This window comes from Rana temporaria, chromosome 2, assembly GCF_905171775.1.
Source record: "Rana temporaria chromosome 2, aRanTem1.1, whole genome shotgun sequence".
NCBI lineage: Eukaryota > Metazoa > Chordata > Amphibia > Anura > Ranidae > Rana > Rana temporaria.
The window spans coordinates 105,969,713-105,985,016 of NC_053490.1; positions in this window are offsets into that span (position 1 = coordinate 105,969,713).

The following is a 15,304-nucleotide window of genomic DNA, read 5'->3' on the forward strand; positions in this document are numbered from 1 at the left end:
AGAAAACGCAGACAATTCCAAGAGCTTGATTGATTTCTATTGTAGCCAATCAGGAGAATGCATTACATACACATGGGAAGGCAGCAATATGGATAATGTTCCTTACAGAAAACAGGTATTTGCTTAGAGGGAGAAAATACACTGCTTTTTTTTATTATATACTGTATATTTATTGATTTCTTTGAACTGATTTGTAATTTCTTTGTTTGATGAGCTGTTCTCTATCTTCAACCTCTTTTTTTCATTTTTTTTGTTTAAAAGCAGCACCAACGTAATGTTCCAGGTACATACACTGAGCCTTTTATTTCAAAGGGAACAAATCCAAGGAATGTAAACAGGTCTGTTTAAATGTAAAGTGCACATTTCAACTCCTAATTGTAATGGAGCGTGTTCACTATCTTTGCCAAAAACAGCAATAGACACATCAAACAACACATGGCTGGCATGGAGGCAGTCTATTGTTACAATGTAAAAACAAAGCTTAACATGGCAGTATTTTCTTGGTTTGCGATATGACACACATCAAGAACATCAAGAAGCAGCATCTTCCTATTAATATTACTATGAACCACAAATACTTAACAAGGGAAAAAATAGGAAAGACCTATAAGTAGTTCAAAAGGTGTGAAGAGGGAATAGGGCTGCCAGTGGTTGATCCTTAAAAAAACTTTATTGATCAGTATAAAAAAAAATAGACAAATTGTAATCACAGTTAATAGGCAATAGACATTAATTAAAAGTCAACAACATTGTCATACATACAAGGCATGCCCGGGTGTACAGCCCTATCCAAAATCAAGCACACTGAAAAAAACAAAACATAAATCTAGGGTACCGACTATGCCAGCTCAAGAATGAAAAGCAGGGTGTGTGGGGTCTGAAGCAAACACCAACCTGCTAACTCAACACATCATTCACCTATCATCACCTCCTCAGGTGCAATATACAATTGGGGGCTTTACTGACATAACTGGACTATTAAATGCAGCTGGACAATTTAATGACTAGTGCAATCCAGCAACAACATGTTTTGGAAGACTCTGAGGCTGTCCTTTGTAGCACCGAACAATAGACCATGTTAAATACAATGGGGAGGTAAGCACTGGAGGATACTTTTCTTCTCTGCCATGAGTATCCAACTACTTTCTTCTGGCCCATTTTATAACATAAACCACCATACATCAACAATGACTACCACAGGGCTTTTTCAGTAAGGTATCCCAAAGAGCCTGGTTTCTTCTTGGGCACAGTGGATACAAAATCCTTACAGTTTGCCACACACACATATACACTCACCTTTATATCCACCAACACCTAATAAGGGTGAAGGCTTACCTGATTGAATATAGAATGCATTGTTTTGGTAGACGCTTTTGTTACATTGTTTTTCAGTAAATCTAGGTATTTTAAACACTACTAGGGAAGGACTACCCTCCAGAGTAGATAGGCTGACTTTCAATGCCACACTACAGTACCTGCCAGTAAGAAGTTCCATCCCAGGCTGATCAGACAAGTTGAGGGATGATCTTGTCTTCAGGTCTCCGACAAAAAGGCAGACGCTGCATCATTCTCCGGGGCCCCTGCAATGAAACTTTGCTGCGACATTTATTTGGAGTTATCTCTAAAAAAATACCTGGGTATATGTGCACAATTCCACTGAGCTCCAGGATAATCAAATTTTGTCAAAATACAAGAGGCATTGATATTCTTATTTGAATCTTGATGCATTTTGTGTATTTCTTTCAGATCTTTACATTAATCAAGCTTTAATCTTTGCCCTTGTACAAGAGTTTTCTGTATAAAAGACCAATCACAGGCTCTCTCCTTGTGCAAAATAACTGGCCTGATATCCGCCACTTCCTGCAGTTTTCTGCAGGTGGCCTGTGTTGGGGACTGCTGGGCCCCTCCCAAAGCTCTGCTCCCTGCACAGGCCACTTACAGCACAGTGATGATGTTGCTGATACATTTGCAAGGTAATAACTGCGAATAAGCTATAAATAAGCACTTTTGAAAGTTTGAAATGCGTCAGCTCCTGTATTCCGTTGTTTGCTGTGGCTTGCATTTTTGGGATTATTACCTCTTTTTAATAAAAGCATTGATTTTGAGTGCGGCTGTCCAGAATTTTCTCCTCACCCAAATAATAACTGTGATTACTAAGGCATTTGTTGCACACAAAGTGGATGTATGTCCTTTGTGGCTATTAAGGAATAAAGCACCCTCCTGCATTAACTGCTAGGAAGTAAGGTACATTTTTTTTGTGTGTGACTGCTTTGTAGTCATTTGAGCAGTGATTGATTTATATAGGCTGCTCTAGGTTTCACTGGCTGCAGGTTTGACTACTCCCCCTGCCTACTAGAGTCTTCTGGAACAAAGGGAGGGGAGAGTCAAATGTTTAGCCTAATATTTGAGTACCAGCAAATCCAGGGGTCAAGTCCTGGGGAAAAAAGTGTGGGAACTCCCACCCAAGATCCACTCCCCCCGCCAAAAAAAAAAAAAAAAAAATGATACGCTCATATGCATAATTAGTAAACCGCATGTTTTTTTTTTTTTCTCGGTCCACTGTACTTTAGTAATCCTTTATGTTACTGGCCGCTTCCTGTATATGGATTCATCGGGTAGTGTGCGGGTATTCCGTCACTTCCTCGATGCTGCAATGTCTCCTGGGAGCTTTTGTCATTGTTCCCCAGGAGACATTGCGGAGGTCTGCCGCGAGTTATCGCAGGATTTAGAAAGAAGCCCCTGACTGTGACTCGAGCTGGGCATCGCCGCTTAGTGAAGGATTGGCTCAGGCTGCTCGAGGCTGCTCTAGTCCTGCAAAGGGAACTGCCTTCCTGCTGTGAAAAAAGTGTAGGGACTCCGTTCCCACACGTTCCCGCAGGACTTGAGCCCTGAGCAAATCCCTGGCCCAGTATGTGACTGGAGAGACTGATGAATAATGTAAACTCCAGAGAGTAGCGGGGTCTTCCTGTAGAAGAGATTTCACCACCCCACCACACACACTTCCTACCAAGTTGAGTTGATTGCTGACCAGCTATGGCAGAGTTATCTTCAACACCAAGAGTTTCCCCTGAGGGATCCAGTCTACAGAACCTCACTAGAAGGCACCTGGAGGAAGCTGAATGGGCACAGCTGTTCCCTGGCCTTGTGAGTACTGACTGTTTCACAACATACTGGTGAATGGGTGATATTGGGATGTTCAGACCAAATAGTTCCTCTTTCATGGGATCCCTCTGGCCTTTCCCTTAGTCACTCTAAAGGAGTTGGAAGTCTAAATTGAAGCAGAAGATTTGTTTCTGAAGATTGTAACACAGGGAAACGTGTCCTCTTATTGTACCTTATGGCCTGCTGTATCCCATACCTTGCACCCTCCCCCATTTTTTAAGTTTCTAGCAATAAATCACATAAAAAGGCATTCCCCTAAACCGCTCCTTGAGTCAAAGTGCTTGAACTGTGCTCTGTGTGTGCTGGCAGCCTCTGCACCAGAAGGGAAGAACTTTTGTCTTCATCATCATCTACCAACAGCTGGGACAAGTCCTTTAATAAAAAAAAATAAAAAAATTTCAGCGCCGTAATCCTTCTACGTGTCCGACCCACTGCTACGAAAGATACCGTCTCCATAGGATGACGCGCGACCCGTCTGACAGCTGTCTTATAACCGAGGGCAGGGCCACCCGTGACGTGGATGGCTGCCTATTGAAAATCTGTGCATTGAGTATCACTTGCTCTAGTCAATCTCAATGCTCCAAATTACTCACATATTCCTAGTTACTCCAAATTATTCACAGTACCCCTAGTTACTTCAGATTACGCAAAAAAATCCCCAAATTTACTCACCAACAATTGTGTGTACGAGGCTTAAAGGGTCACTAAAGGAATTTTTTATTTTTTTTTAGCTAAATAGCTTCCTTTACCTTACTGCAGTCCTGGTTTCATGTCCTCATTGTTCATTTTTGCTTTAATGTTGCTGTAATAGCTCTCTGTTTTGGACACTTCCTGGTTGTCTGTTTCCTGATCACCACAGTACTGGGAGATTTCTCACTGTGGTGACTATTCAAGGAGGTGTGATTACTGTTTGTCTAAAACCCCTCAGCACCAATCAGTTTCGTTTTACAATCCATCACTGCCCTGTATTGGCTCTCTGGCTCTGTACATCAGAGAACCAGGAAACAACAGCAAAAACGAAACTAAACTGCAGGCACATTATATGATTGGTTTTTATCTATTTTTAATCATTTTTAAAAGGAATCAGTTAACTATTATGTCTCTATACCCTGTAAACAGTCATTTCAGCTAAAACATGTTTTTCCTTTAGTGACCCTTTAAGGCCGCGTACACACGGTCGTTCCAAACCGATGAGAATGGTCCGACGGGCCATTTCCTTCGGTTCACCGCTGAAGTGGTCTGATGTGCGTACACACCATCGTTCCAAAAACCGATCGGGTCAGAACGCGGTGCCGTCAAACACATGACGTGCTGAATAAAACGAAGTTCAATGCTTCCAAGCATGCGTCGACTTGATTCTGAGCATGCGCGGGTTTTGAACCAATGCTTTCTGTACTAACCATCGGTTTGGACCGATCGGGCAGCGGTCCATCAGTTCGATTTTGAAGCATGTTTTAAAATTTTGGACCGAAGGAAAACAGTCCGATGGGCTATACACACGGTTGGTTTGGACCGATGAAACTGAACCTCGGTCCATTCTCATCGGTTTTGTCCGACCGTGTGTACGCGGCCTAAGTGTATACTCTTTCAAATAACATTTTTGTGGAAGATCAGCAAACATTAAAATAATACTTGTGGTATACAAAATAGCGCTATTGGCATTACAGGGAGTGCAGAATTATTAGGCAAATGAGTATTTTGACCACATCATCCTCTTTATGCATGTTGTCTTACTCCAAGCTGTATAGGCTCGAAAGCCTACTACCAATTAAGCATATTAGGTGATGTGCATCTCTGTAATGAGAAGGGGTGTGGTCTAATGACATCAACACCCTATATCAGGTGTGCATAATTATTAGGCAACTTCCTTTCCTTTGGCAAAATGGGTCAAAAGAAGGACTTGACAGGCTCAGAAAAGTAAAAAATAGTGAGATATCTTGCAGAGGGATGCAGCACTCTTAAAATTGCAAAGCTTCTGAAGCGTGATCATCGAACAATCAAGCGTTTCATTCAAAATAGTCAACAGGGTCGCAAGAAGCGTGTGGAAAAACCAAGGCGCAAAATAACTGCCCATGAACTGAGAAAAGTCAAGCGTGCAGCTGCCAAGATGCCACTTGCCACCAGTTTGGCCATATTTCAGAGCTGCAACATCACTGGAGTGCCCAAAAGCACAAGGTGTGCAATACTCAGAGACATGGCCAAGGTAAGAAAGGCTGAAAGACGACCACCACTGAACAAGACACACAAGCTGAAACGTCAAGACTGGGCCAAGAAATATCTCAAGACTGATTTTTCTAAGGTTTTATGGACTGATGAAATGAGAGCGAGTCTTGATGGGCCAGATGGATGGGCCCGTGGCTGGATTGGTAAAGGGCAGAGAGCTCCAGTCCGACTCAGACGCCAGCAAGGTGGAGGTGGAGTACTGGTTTGGGCTGGTATCATCAAAGATGAGCTTGTGGGGCCTTTTCAGGTTGAGGATGGAGTCAAGCTCAACTCCCAGTCCTACTGCCAGTTTCTGGAAGACACCTTCTTCAAGCAGTGGTACAGGAAGAAGTCTGCATCCTTCAAGAAAAACATGATTTTCATGCAGGACAATGCTCCATCACACGTGTCAAAGTACTCCACAGCGTGGCTGGCAAGAAAGGGTATAAAAGAAGAAAAACTAATGACATGGCCTCCTTGTTCACCTGATCTGAACCCCATTGAGAACCTGTGGTCCATCATCAAATGTGAGATTTACAAGGAGGGAAAACAGTACACCTCTCTGAACAGTGTCTGGGAGGCTGCGGTTGCTGCTGCACGCAATGTTGATGGTGAACAGATCAAAACACTGACAGAATCCATGGATGGCAGGCTTTTGAGTGTCCTTGCAAAGAAAGGTGGCTATATTGGTCACTGATTTGTTTTTGTTTTGTTTTTGAATGTCAGAAATGTATATTTGTGAATGTTGAGATGTTATATTGGTTTCACTGGTAAAAATAAATAATTGAAATGGGTATATATTTGTTTTTTGTTAAGTTGCCTAATAATTATGCACAGTAATAGTCACCTGCACACACAGATATCCCCCTAAAATAGCTAAAACTAAAAACAAACTAAAAACTACTTCCAAAAATATTCAGCTTTGATATTAATGAGTTTTTTGGGTTCATTGAGAACATGGTTGTTGTTCAAAAATAAAATTAATCCTCAAAAATACAACTTGCCTAATAATTCTGCACTCCCTGTAGTAACCAGCGCACATGCGCAAAAACATAATACTGTCAGACACTGTGCCCAGGCTAGTGCCTATGTTTGATGTTTGTGAACACTAATGCCACGTACACACGATCGGTTCATCCGATGAAAACGGACCGATGGATTTTTACATCAGATATCCGATGAAGCTGACTTTCATCAGTCATGCCTACACACCATCAGTTAAAAATCCGATCGTGTCAGAACGCGGTGACGTAAAACACAACGACGTGCTGAGAAAAATGAAGTTCAATGCTCCCGAGCATGCGTCGACTTGATTCTGAGCATGCATGGATTTTTAACCGATGGACTTGCCCATAGACGATCGTTTTTTTCTATAGTTTTTTTAACCATCAGATCATTTTAAAACAGGTTCTAAGTTTTTTCACCAATGGGAAAAAAAAGATGGGGCCCACACACAATTGGTTCGTCTGATGAAAACGGTCCATCGGACGAACCGATTGTGTGTACAGTACAGGGCATAAGGATAGAGCTTTACATGTATGGTTTTAGATTATTATTAATTTCTGTATGTGGGTATTTATGTTGGCAGCTTTCCGTTTACATTTTATTTAATGCAGAGTTGTGATTTATACCACATTTTCACACTTTGTGGGTAGGTTTTTGTGTTTATTAGCACAGAGTTTTTGTTTTTTAACACAGATAACCTGCCACAAACACATAGTTAAAAAGAAATCCCTGCTATTTGCATAGTAGACTTTCAAAAATTGGTGAGGGTTCTTCATTTCAAAGCTGGCCATACATTTTTCTTGTACAATTTTCCTTTCAATTATTGAGAACCATAACATGAGGTCAAGCTTAAACTTTCAATTTGCATGTAATCAGGCAGTCTCTTGCACTAAGGGGCCGATCCGCTCTAGGGCCCCGCAAAGCTGCGGAGGCCCCCCAAATTACTAGAGGCTCCGCCTGGTGAGAAGTCATTTTCATTTATCTCTAATGTGACATTAATGTGACATTGTCGGAAGCCCCCCCCCCCCCGCTTCTCAACTCTAATGTGACATGTCATTTTGCTTAGGGCCCCAGGGAGGTCAGGATCGGCATTGCTTGCACTACATGGTTAATGGTCAGTCTAACGGAAATTGTATAATGCATGGCCAGCTTTACCATGCAGATGCCTAAACTGCAGCCAAATATAACAAGATACAAATAAAAAGCCTATTAAAAGATAAAACAACAGAACTAGCTTTTGTAGAAATTTCCCCTGTAATATTTTTTCCTGTCTTTAGATGGCCTCAGTCTCATAGTTTCCATCATTCAGCCCACTTCCTCTGAACCTAGGTTGTCCTGGACCCACCCCCAGCCTGTGACTGGACAGTAAAAGTAGAAGCAGCACAGTAATGCGCTCATCTCTCTATCACGCTGCTCTCTCATCCTATCAGCATGCTTCTCCTCAGCTCATGAACTGATTGATTCCTTGTGCTGCATCTACCTCCCCTAGTCTGAAAGTTGCTGTACGGGGTCTGCAAAGGGCTTATACAAGTTCAAAATCAGGTATTTACACTGCTTGTATTTAAAAATACATTTAAAAATGTAGTAATGATTATAGAGTTACAGTCATTTGTGTCTTTGATATCTGTCTGAAGTTTAACATGCAAAAAGATAACTAATACATGGCTAGTAAATGCAAGATCACAGTTTGTCTGGACCATTCTGAATTGAAAGCCTAAGGATGTCTGTCATGGGCAGGAGTCTTAAAGGATACAGGGATGAGGGAGGCTGGATGATGTGCCAGGTATTGGATCTTAGAAAATCTACCAGCATGCTAGCCAATTATTATGAGAACCCCAAAGATCTAGACACAGGGAGCGGCCATTAACAACATGCACACACTAATATTAACACTGCGCAGATTGCACACACTGCTCTCACTAGCTGTTACAGGCACTATAGTGCAAACACACACAGTCACCTACTGTTAGCCACCACTAGAGGCTCTACCGTAATCTAGGTGGACATACACAGGCAGATGCACATATTGCATAAAATCTGGTGCATGCTATGGTACCATTTGACCTCACTTTAGACGAAAACCACGCCATCTACAAGGAAATAACAAAAAAACAACACAAAGAAATTTTCAAGGCCAAAAAAAAAACATTTTTCCAAGATCATCACCAATGCCCTAAACCGTCCCCGCGAACTCTTCAATTTAGTCACTCAGACCATGAATCCAGTCTGTCTAGAAGCTCCCAATTCTGATACCCAAAAATTTTGCAATGAATTATCGGATCATTTTGTTAACAAAATTGAAAGGATCCGTGAAAACATTCAGCAAAACAGTACCCCCCTCAATCCCCCCCCCCTTAGTCAACCGCCCAATTCCCACAGAAATCAGCCGCAATCAACAATGTTTACTCTAAAACCCATTTTCATCGAGGCCACAAAAAATATCATCAGCGCCCTGCGAAATAGCACAGCGCCTAATGATATTATCCCCACCAAACTGCTCAAGGAATGTGCCGATATTCTGGCACCACCTATCAAGCAGCTGATTAACCAGTCATTCAGGGAAGGCACAGTGCCCACCCTGTTGAAACAAGGTATAATCAAACCCATCCTAAAGAAACCCACCCCTGACCCCAAGGACCCTGAACACCGTTGTCCCATAACAGGCCTGATTGTCTTCTCCAAGGTAATGGTACAACAGCTGCAACAGCATTTAGACACCCATAATTTGCTCGATCCTTTTCAATCGGGTTTCCGTCCAGGGCACGGGACGGAAACAGCATTGCTCAAAATATGGGATGATGCTCTCGAGGCCGCAGACGAAGGAGAACCTTGTCTTCTAGTACTGTTGGACCTTAGCGCAGCTTTTGACCCGGTAGACCACAAACTATTACTGACTTGGCTAGCTGAAGTAGCCAGAGTCGCGGAATGTGACTTATCCTGGTTCTCCTCCTTTTTGGAAAACTGATCACAAGTAGTGAAACTGGGACAGTTCACCTCTGAAAAACGCACGGTGTCATGTGGAGTCCCTCAAGGATCCCCCTCTGTCGCCGGTGCTGTTTAATATCTATCTTCGCCCTCTTTTTGAAATCATCAGCAGCCAAAAGCTGCTCTACCACTCTTATGCGGATGACACACAATTTTACTTTCGCATCTGCAACAAAAAGGTTCATCATCTCGATCTAGAGAAATGCTTCTCTTTGATAGAGAACTGGATGACAAAGAGTTATCTTAAACTCAACGTTCGAAAACAGAACTTCTCCTGTTTCACGCCAATCGAAAGAATCAACCGGCAACAACCTGGACACCTCCGCCCATTCTGGGAAAAATCATCACCCCTAGCACCAAAGTCAAAAGTCTCGGAGTCATCTTCGACACCTACATGACAATGGACGCACAAATAGGGTCAGTAGTCAGCGGATCGCACCATCTGCTGCGCCTACTACGTAGACTTATCCCATTTATTCCCAAAGAAGACATAGCAGTCGTGGTGGGAACAATTGTTAACTCCAGACTTGACTATGCAAATGCCCTTTACCTCGGACTCCCAAAGTACCAAATCACTCGCCTGCAGGTCGTTCAGAATAGGCCGCGCGACTTGTGACTGGGAAAAAACCTTGGGAATCTATCTCACCCTCACTGAGAAGCCTTCACTGGCTGCCAGTGAAAGACAGAATCACTTTCAAAGCACTCTGTCTGACGCATAAATGTATTTTGGGAAATGCCCCCAAATATCTATGCGAAAAACTAAAGGCTTACAACCCCAATCGCGTTCTGCGATCCTCCAACCAAAATCTACTCCAAATCCCCAAAACCAGATACAAGTCCAAAGGAGAAAGAAGATTTGCTGTCCTAGGCCCTCGACTTTGGAACACTTTACCAACCTCCATTCGGTTGGAGGAGAACCACTTGGCATTCAGGAGAAAGATCAAAACCCATCTCTTTTGAGGTCAAAGGAGAAATGGTCAAACAAGCGCCCAGAGGCGATTCAGTTCGCATGTGCAGCGCTATATAAGTTTTTCACTCACTTAGCAGGATTTTTAAAGCGTGATTTACACAGGAATGGTGTGTTTTATATATAGCAGCTCACTCACTTCAGTGGGATGCGCTATGTGCGTTTGTCTCCCAAAAAAAGCTCCTGCTCCTTTTTTGGGAGACATGTTTAGCATGATTTTTAACCATATGTTTCGCTGCGAATGCCATGCGATTCTTTCGTGTCACAATCGCGGCTGAATCATACCATGTTTGGGTGCCATTAGGAATAATGGCACTCAAGCGCAAGTCTTGCGTTCTGTCGTGATTTGGAACCGTAGGCAGAATCTCTGCCATTTTGCCTGCAACCTCAATTTTCCTTATGCGAATAGGCTCTAATGGTTTTGAAGTAGTTAGGTGATTTACCCACACCTATATAAGACCCCATACACACCATATAATATGAGGTCAAACCTTAAAGGCTTGTACACATGATCGGATTTTCCATGGACAAAGCCTCAGAATGTTATCCCAGAACTTTTGCCCGTGAACTTGTATTGCATACAAATGGCAAAGAATTGTTGCCCAACAAACATGAAATAATGTTTTTCAGCTCTTTAGCGTTACCCTTTGGGCAACTTCTGCTAATGTTGTGTTATGGTGAGCATTGCTTATGAGCATGCATGTTTGTACTTTGGAGTTTTGTTCTAAGGACTTGTATACACACAATCTGTTGTTGGAAAATTTAAAAGCATGCTGTCCCACATTTGTTGCCGGAAATGCCAACAACAATTGTCCGATGGAGCGTACAAAAGGTCTGATTTTCCGACAACAGGCTGACATTAAACAATTCACGTAGGAAAATCCGATCGTGTGTACGGGCCTTTAGATTTTTAATTTGTATGCCATCAGGCAGGCCCTTTCACTACATGGTAAATCTAAATACAAAAATCTGCAGAAAATCTAATAGTGTGTATGGGGGCTAAGGTTTCCTAGGCTATCCTGTGGGCTGGGATTCATACGCAATCACCTTTCCCACTACACACACACACACACACCTCTATCTTGCAATTAGCAGTGTTAATTATGACGTCAAATTTCGATTTTGTTTTAGTTATAGTCTTTTGACTAAAATGACATTTTAGTTTTAGGCCCTGTACACACGATCAGTCTAAACCGATGAGAACGGACTGGAGTTCAGTTTCATCGGTTAACCAATGAAGCTGACTGATGGTCTGATGTGCCTACACACCATCAGTTTAAAAACCGATGATGTAAAACACAACTACGTGCTGAAAAAAAGGTTCAATGCTTCCAAGCATGCGTCGACTTGATTCTGAGCATGCGCGGGTTTTGAACCGATGCTTTTGCATACTAACCGTCGGTTTTGACCTATCGGTTACCAGTCCATCAGTTCAATTTTAAAGCAAGTTCTACATTTCTGGACCGAAGGATAACAGACTGATGGGGCCCACACACGGTCGGTTTGGACGGATGAAACTGAACTTCAGTCCGTTCTCATCGGTTTACACTGATCGTGTGTACAGGGCCTTAGTCGTATTTTAGTCTTTTGACTAAAATGGCATTTTAGTTTTGATCGTATTTTAGTCATCTGAGTTGTTTTAGTTTTAGTAGTATTTTAGTCCACTAAAACCTAATGGGTTTGGTTAAATTTGAATGCATTATTTTGTTAGAACTGCCAAACATTATATACTCCTGGAGTAAAAATCTAATAACATGTTTATCCTTATGGTATTAACCTCCCTGGCGGTAAACCCGAGCGTGACTCGGGGTTGGTTTTCAATGCTAAAATCGGTATCCCCGAGTCACGCTCGGGGTGGACGTGCAGCAGCGCGGCTTACCTGTCGCTGGATCCACAGGCAAATTACTCACCTTGTCCCTGGATCCAGCGATGCCACCCCGCTGTGTGAGCGAGCGGGACCTCCTCGCTCGATTCACAGTCCCCATGTGCCGCCGATCTCCGTTCCCTGCGACGTTATGGCGCACGGAAGCGGAGAACGGAGCCAAATTCAAAAAAGTAAACAAACACTTTACTTTTGAATATGCACTACAGACACAGATTTAGCCGTTGTGATATGAATTCAATTTAGTTTTAGTCATAGTCTTTTGACTACAATGCCATTTTAGTTTTAATCGTATTCTAGTCATCTGAATTGTTTTAGTCGTATTTTAGTCAACTTAAATAGTATTCATTTAGTAGACTAAAATATTTTAGTCAATGAAATTAACACTGGCAATCAGATTGCCCATCTTGTTCTCTGTCAGCCAACCACTGCAATACAGGTAACACAAGGGAACGTCCACATGATGCCATCTCATACAGACTAGCAGTGCCTTACAACCAAACCTATATGTATTGATGATACAATACAACTGCACACACAGTCCTAAGTCAGATTTGTGCATTCTTTAGAGAAATCAAAACCAGCTTAGTTACAAGACACGGAAGTTACAAAGGGAGAAACACATGTGCAAACAGTATAAACAGTATAAATAAAAAATCAAAATAAAAAAATACATAAATAAATAAACAAAACTTATTAAAAAGCAGTTCTACTTTGAGGACCAAGACCCAAATATTATTTACTCCTATTTATTATATACAGTGGGGATCGAAAGTTTGGGCACCCCAGGTAAAAATTTGTATTAATGTGCATAACGAAGCCAAGGAAAAATCTCCAAAAGGCTTCACATTACAGATTAGACATTCTTATAATATGTCAAAAAAAGGTAGATTTTTTTTCCATCATTTACACTTGCAAATTTACAGAAAACAACAAAAATGGCATCTGCAAAAGTTTGGGCACCGTGCAGAGTTAATGGGGCAAATCCACAAAGCAGATGCGCCGACTTAACTCGAGATTTCTAATTTTACTCCGCGCGTATCTTTGCGCCCGATCCTCAAAACGAAAAATCCGGTTTTTCCGTCCTACTTAAAATAATTACTCCGGCGCATCCTCTGACGCAAATTACGCTAGTCACGCCGCTTTATTTGATAGGCAAAGATGCAAATGAGGGAGATAGGGCGATCCTCAAAATTAAGTGTGTGCGCCGTAGATTACGCCCTGTGCGCCGTAGATAACGCCCTGTACGCACCTGTTAGTTTTCTGGAGCAAAATTAGACTTTATAAAAGCAGCCCTAATTTTACACCAGCCCTGTAAAGGTCTGCTGAAGCAACACCATTTAGGAAGAGCTGCCAACACTTCTTTGCTTGACTTCATTGTGACTGCCAAAATGCCTGGGCCATCAATGATTATAACGGCACTCGCAACTTTACAGGCGCAGAGAAGGAGGAGGGCACAGAGGAGGAGGAGGAGGGCACAGGAGAGGATATACCGCCCACGCCAAGATCTCTTTGGCATGACTGCGTCTGAGGTCATTGGCAACTTCAGATTTAACCAGGAAGCCATCCTGGACTTAACCAGGATCCTGCAGGATGATCTGAACACCCCAACCCAACGATCCCATGCCCTGCCAGCTCACATTAAAGTTATGGCCACCCTGCATTTTCTGGCCACTGGGTCTTTTCAGAGAACATGTGGAGGTCTGGCTGGGATGGTACAGTCCTCGATGAGCAGGTGTGTGCACCAGGTTGTCCCTGCAATACTGAGACGCATGGGCAGTCAATTTGAAAAGCCCACCCAGGAGGACCAGCGAATGAAGAGCATGGCTGATTTCTATTAGATTGCACGATTCCCACGGACCATCGGGGCCATTGACTGTACCCATGTGGCACTACAGCCCCCCCATGATACAGAGCACCTGTTCAGGAATCGCAAAAACTGTCATTCCATCAATGTCCAGGTAATCGTGGATGCCCATGGCCTCATCTGGCATGTGTGTGCCAAATTTCCAGGTTCGTGCCATGACAGCTACATCTTTAGGCAGACCAACATAGCACGTGAATTGGAGCAGAACGTGTATGGAGACAGCTGGCTGGTTGGTGAGTGACATGTGTGTCAGGTATGACTGTCCCCCCCCATGATGCAGACATCACATGGGGCACATGCATGACTAATATCCTCCTGTCTTTTCCCTTCCAGGTGACTCTGGATATGCCCTGGGACCTCACATGATGACCCCATTCAGGAACCCCCAAACCCCAGGAGAGCAACGCTACAACGAGGCTCATATTCGCACCCGGGCAGTAGTGGAGCGTACATTTGGCCTGCTGAAGTCCCGCTTCAGATGCCTGGACAAGACTGGGGGTACACTGCTGTATTCCCCAGACTTTGTGTGCCAAATAATAGGGGCTTGTTGCATTCTTCATAACTTTGCAATGAGAAGGGGACTGGAGATTAACTTACATGCTGACCTGACCCCCCACCCAGGCAATCCCCCCCTAGCCCACTCTACCCGGTCTACTGAGGGCACAGTAGCCAGGAGACGCCTCGCAGAAGGCATCTTTTCTCAGTAAATGGCCAGAAATCATGTCACAATGATATTATTTGTTTTCACTGCAAACGCACATGAATTATGTGACAATGTTATTATTTGTTTTCACTGCAAACGCACATGAATTATGTGACAATGAGAATGTTGCTTTGCACAGTAAACGCACATGTTTAATGACACATTGAGAATGTTTTTGTCTCTGGAAACGCACATGATTTATGTCACAATGAGAATGCATGAATGCACACCACTGTGGTCCCTAGCACAAACACATCACATGCACATCGAATTGGATTAGATCCAAGTACCCCCCCCCCTTTGGTACTTGGGAGCAGTAACGCCCCGCCACGGCTCCAATTATGTCACTGTGCATTCATACACCATTCAGGAACCTAGGATGACTTCTCCCTGGTCCTGGGGATCCCTTCTCCACCAAAACTGAGGGTGACACCCTTATTTTGTCAGGAATGCCACCCCCCCACATTCACACATCATTCACACACATAAACCAAATCATAAGTACAGTATAATAACCAAAATTTTAAAAGC